Source organism: Elaeis guineensis, chromosome 3, assembly GCF_000442705.2.
Source record: "Elaeis guineensis isolate ETL-2024a chromosome 3, EG11, whole genome shotgun sequence".
In the NCBI taxonomy this organism is placed as follows: Eukaryota; Viridiplantae; Streptophyta; class Magnoliopsida; order Arecales; family Arecaceae; genus Elaeis; species Elaeis guineensis.
This window is the reverse complement of record NC_025995.2, coordinates 87,263,069-87,269,319: the sequence shown is the minus strand read 5'-3', so window position 1 is coordinate 87,269,319 and position 6,251 is coordinate 87,263,069.

The following is a 6,251-nucleotide window of genomic DNA, read 5'->3' as shown; positions in this document are numbered from 1 at the left end:
CGAGGCACTGGTAGGTGGCTCCGGCATTCTTCAGACCAAAGGGCATCACTCTGTAACAGTAAAGGTCCTTGGCGATCACGAAGGCCGTATGCTCTTCATCCTCGGACGCCATCCAGATCTGGTTATATCCGGCAAAGGCATCCATGAAGCTGAGCAGTCGATTATCGGACATCGCATCCACTAGTTGGTCGATCTTTGACAGTGGGAAGCTGTCCTTTGGGCAGGCTCGATTCAGATCAGTATAGTCGATACAGATCCTCCACTTTTCGTTGGCTTTCTTCATCATGACGACATTGGCGAGCCAGTCGGGATATGTGATTTTTCTGATGAAGTCTGCCTCAAGTAGTTTGTCTACTTCCTCATCGACGGCCTTCTGTCTTTCAGGGATGAAAGACCGTTTCTTCTGTCTCACCGACCTCATGTCAGGGGCGATATTGAGTCGGTGAGTCATTATTTTCGAAGGGATGTCGGACATATCCACTGTCGACCAAGCGAATATGTCAGCGTTGGCTTTCAATAGCTTTATCAGCCATTGTCGGTCCGGGTCGGACAACTGCGACCCGACCCAGATCGTCTGTTCATGATTCTTTGCCATCGGGATGGAAATCAACTGTTCAGCCGATTCACCCTATTCCTCCTCTTTCGTTGGTCCAACTTGTCGACCGACAGAGAATCCTTCGATTTATTATTTTGAGTTAAGATTTGGAAGCATCGCCGAGCGAGCTGTTGATCCCCGTGCATTTCTCCAGCTCCATTTTTAGTCGGAAATCGGACCAGTAAGTGATATGTCGAGACTATCGCTCTGAGAGCGTTTAGTCCGAGTCTTTCGAGTATGGCGTTGTAGGCCGAAGGTACTCGGATGACCGTGAAGATCATGTAGATGGTGCTTTATCATGGTTCGGCCCCAGCTGTCACGGGAAGAGCAATTTCTCCTTCCACTGCGACGGCCTCTCTGACGAAACCTACTAGGGGCGTATAGACTCTCCTGAGTCAGTCGGTCGACAGTCACATTTGGGAGAAGGTCGAGTAAAATAAAATGTTAGTCGAGCTTCCATTATCAACAAGAATCTTTTTACATCATAATTCGCTATTGTTGCCGAGACAACAATAGCGTCATCATGGGGAGTTTAGATTTTCCAAGCATCTTCATCTATAAAAATGATTACACCATCCTGTGTGGCCTCTTCGTCGACTCTCCTTCAGCAGTCATCCCTCGGTCCAGTCGTTTGGAGATCATGTGATGACTCCGACAGTAGGCTGATTATTCGCTGCCTCTTCAGTCGGTTGGGGTCGCGATCGGGAAGGAGTCGAGTCGGCGGGTCCCTTCGATACTTTTTGAAATACCCTCGTCGTATGAGGACCTCTATTTCATCCTTGAGTTGGATGCATTGCTCGGTGTTGTGACTGTGGCCCCGATGGAATCGACAGTATTTTCTTAGGTCGCAGCCCTTTGCCTTCAGAGATGGAGGCCGTCGCAGATATTCTGCTCCTTCGATCTCCATCAGGATCTGCGCACGAGGAGCAGAGAGAGGGGTGTAGGAGTCATACCTGCGATGCGTCAGTCTCGGACTCTACCGTCGGGGCGATCTCGGGCTCCGTCATCGAGGCGAGACCCATTTATCGATCGGGGGCTTGCTGGGTTCAGCAGGAGCTCGATTTTTCTTTCGCTTCTCCTTCTGGTCCATGCTCTCAGTCAGACACCGGTCGGAAGCTCTTTCGTCCATGCGCATATATTTGTACATGCGCTCCAGCAATTCGGCATACGTCCGGGAGAGGGTCTTGTCCAAAGAATATGTGAATCGAGACTCTCTTAGCCCTCTCTTCATGGCTGAGATAGCCATATCCTCGTTGAGGTCCCGAACCTCAAGTGTGGCCACGTTGAATCGAGCCACAAAGTGTCAGAGTGTCTTATTTTCTCCCTACTTGAGGGAGAAAAAAATGTCCGAGGTTCGTGATGGTTTTCGATTGGTGCTGAAATGGACCATGAAAGAATGCTCGAGCTATCCGAAGGAGTGGATACCTCCTGAGCGGAGGCTGGAGTACCAGGCCCTGGCAGCTTTACACAGTGTGGCGGGGAAGCCGATGCAGAGGAGGACATCGGTTGCCCCTTGAATTGTCATGAGAGCCTTGTAGCTCTCCAGATGGTCAACTGGGTCGGTGGAGTCGTCGTAAGGCTCCACATGAACCATCTTGAACCGACTAAGATCGGTTCGTCGAGGATAAATCAGGAGAGAGGTTGGATGGTCCGAAAGTAGACATCGTTTGAAGACTTCTGACCATCTACCTGGAGCTGGGCAAGCCGACGGTCGATTTCTTCGAACTTACGTTCGTAGTCATCCAACCGTCGGTGTTGAGAAACCCCAGGGGTCAAACCTCCCGATGAATTTGAGAGTGTGGCGGACGGTGTCTGCGGCCGCTTCTCCTTCCTCGCTCGCTCCAGCTGGGAAGGAGAGGGATGTCGAGATCGGTGGGTGTCGCACCATGGCCGCCTCCCCCCTTCTCGGTGAGAGTGCTGAGACGGCTGCTCTTGAGGAGGAGACGAAAGTTGATGCGGGCGTCAGCGGCTGCTTCTGGACGGCATCGGGCGCACCGTCGGTTGTGCCTCCGTGGTCACCACCGGATGCGGAGAGCTGGGTTCCATCATGGAGGGTAAAGGAGGGGGCCTCTTCCCGATGGGAAGAGTGCCTCACCGATCTGGTAGCTCTCGATCGCTGAGCTCTGATTTTTGTCATCTCGAGAGATTTTTCAAGCTCTATGGAGCTCGCTGTCTTACCGCCGCCGCGGCCGCTGCACCCCTACCTGGCGTGCCAAATCTCTTACGGCCAATCCCGTCATCGCCTGATCGCCCGGGATACATACCTGCAAGGAAAGTCCTCACTGACCTGAGATATCTTCGGCAGGGACCCTCCGATGCTTAAGTCAGAGAGGAGACTAGGCAACAGTGAAAAAAATCAGGGGCTCAGTGAGAGAGAGAGAGCTTACCAAAACTGTTGCCTTACCCCATTTTATAGTAGAATGCGGTATGGTCCCGCCATTAATGGTGTAGACAACTGGAGAGTTGTCAAATCACCGGGGGCTATCAAATCATCGTGGGTTGTCAAGTCATTGGAATTGACCCATGTCCTTGGTAGGACAATGCCCCATGGCGGTCGTACAGCATGTCCTTGGCAGGACAACAGCCCATAGCGGTTGTACGGTGTTTGGATGGGCTAGCCGACTATATATCGGTATTTGGTTGTCGGGACGTCGCGTGATGACTCAAAAATACCGTCGGCTGATCTGGTGCCTTGTGGAAGTCGGACGTCGCTACCACCCCCGACAGTGAGTCGGTGATATGGGTTCGGCCGTTCGGCCGGTTGGAAACAGTATTGATCTGTTTGGCCAGCATACTTTGGCCGGATATTGTCGGTAGTCGTTGTCGGAGTCGTCAGTCCGTCCGGTGGGTAGAGTCGGGCATCGATCGGACCGTTCCGAGATAAGTCGACATATAGAGGTCAGCCGGTATATCCCAACAAATTTCAATCGGAAGGTATGATGCTGCCTTCCTTCTTGATCCGCCAATGAAATTTTCGGTCAATCCACAAATTTTGTTCTTTTCTAGGGAATTTCATTCTTTTGATGTCAAGATCGTTGTTATTATTCTTTCTTTTTGATATGTAACAATCCATTTGGAGTTTTTAATTAATATTTTTTATTTAGATTTCTTGATTTTTTTCTCCCGTGATCTGGGTGACATCTTGCTTATCTTATTTTCTGCTTTTCTTTACTTATATGTGTTCGATATTTGTTAGATTAGTTTGTATATTAAAAAATATATTTTATTAAAGATTTTTTATATTTATGTGGTGATTTTTTTTTATTCTGAACTTGGATGATGATACTGTGAAGTAATTATGTCTGAAATTTGTAGCAGAGATTGTGCTATTTTTTTTTGTATAAGAAAGAAAAAAGTTTTTAGTCTTTTCATGCTTCTGTTTGTGTTCTTTTTTAGGAGGAAAAGCTTAAATTTTTAGGCTGTGCAGTTATTTACTTTCCTATGCTGAGCCGGATTCCATTTCTAAATAACCAATAAGATTCTGGACCCTTCAATGTTGTTTATCTTAGATTTTTATATTTAAGTTTTGATGTTATTTGTTTCAAGATTTTTTAGATTAGACTATGAACGTGTGAGTGGATAGTGACACACTCAATCTAGATGAGATTTCGATCTTTGGGAATCTCTTGAACTCCATAATGATAGCAAAATTAAAGAAGAATGAGTGAGTTCTGTGAGGTGCAAAATAAAATAAAATAAATGTTAATATAGAAAAAAAATAAAAATTTTAAAAGAAGCTAGATGACAAAAGAAATCTTAAATTTAGAAAATAATAAAATAATTTATAATCTATATTATATAAAAAAATATATTTTTTTATTATTTTGATTATTTTTAAATATATATAAAATATTTTTCAAAAAAAAATCGGCATCCACGCATTGCATGGCACGGGGTCGGTGCGTGTCTGGAGTAGCATTGATGCCAATGGCTGTGGGGCCCGCCCAAGTCTGCAGCTGTCTGTCCCTTTCCCAGGTCAACAAGATAGCCACGGTATGGTTTTTTGGGTAACTAACCACGGTATGGTTTCACGTTTGCTTCTTCGATCGTTGCTGAATTGCTGTGCCGTGGAATGGAGGATGGCCTTAGGGGATGTACTGGTGAATGCTTTGAAGGATTTCACATCTTCCTATACGTTATGGGCTTAGCACAATCTCATGGAACGTGTGTGGAAAATGGCTCTATGGGCTACAGAGGAGGATATTCTGAATGTACTAACGTTTTATTGCTCCCTTTGGATTTTGAAATACCCTGTCAATAACGGTGTTGGACTTGTGATCTCTCCTGTTACCTGTAGCTGTGATAGTTTGCGTATGTATCCATGCTGCAGGTCATCATCTGTAACAACTTTACATCTATGTTGAGGTTTGCTCCTCTTCTTACCAAAAAAAAAAAAAAAAAACCACTGTATGGCTTAACATCCTAGTCAAACCACTAGAAGTGGTGCAACTAATGTTGTAACCTCTAGTAATTAATTATTTGTAAGAAAACCACAGCCATACGAATTTGGATCCGTGCCACAGTTGCTCTCCTCTCTGAGTCTCCCCCGCCTGTGCCCGTCTCCCACGGCACAAAAAACTTGGAAGGAAAAAAGAGAGAGAGAGAGAGAGAGGAAAAAAAATAAAAAAAAAAGAGAACGAATCAAAGCATCCGTCCCCCTTTTACACCCCATCGCCCCATTCATCCGACGTCACCAGCCGCTCCCATTTCACGGGCTCGGCTTCGCCCTCCAATGGCAGAGTTCTCATTGTCGGCTTTCTCATCAAACTCTGCCCTGCTGTGTGGTCCCTCCTCATACAACGTTCATATATTTTAAAATTTTAAAAAAAAAATCTGACCGTTTTAGGTCACCAACGCCTTAGCCTTGATCTTTTGCGAAATAGGGTGCTACGGCAAAAGAGTCCGTCGGCGGTAGCAAGAACCAGAAGGAGGAGGAGTAAAAAATATCTATAGAAAAAAAAAAAAAAACTATTTTATTAAACGGTCGGATAATTGATCTTATCTTAATTGTGATAAAATTTTAATATATTATTTTTAATATCAAAAATTATAAATCAAATGATTTTAATTTTTTTAAAAAAAATTATATTGATTATTTCAAACATCCACACATGATGAGATTTGTCATCTATTTTTATTTATTATTGAAATTTATCTCATTAGTGATGTTTGTTCTTATATTGAAGTCAAGATTTAATCTTGATGATATGTCGGTGTAATCTCTAGCCAATCTAGAAAAGACCAATAGTGATGCCATTATTCTAAATAGTGGAGATTTATATCGAAAGAATTTCTATATTAAAAATCAAGGTATCTCTTATTTATAGGTTGTTTGATTATTTTATTTATTAATTATTAGAAAAGATTATAAGAATTAGAATAAATTATGTTCTTGATTTCTGAACTAAGTCGGATTTTTTTAAATGGTCCCTAAACTACAAAAAGCTAAAGTTTAATCTCTGAACTGATTTAATATTGCCCAAAGGCATAATTCTAGTGACTTTCTTTCACCAAAAGTTCAATGTGGTAACCACGGCGCTTATGTGGCATTAAAATTTTTTAAAAAATTATTGATGTAGCAAAATGATGATTCTTTCTTCTTCCCTAATCGTATTTTTTTTTCTTCTTCTCTGATTATGTTATGATCTCTCTTTTT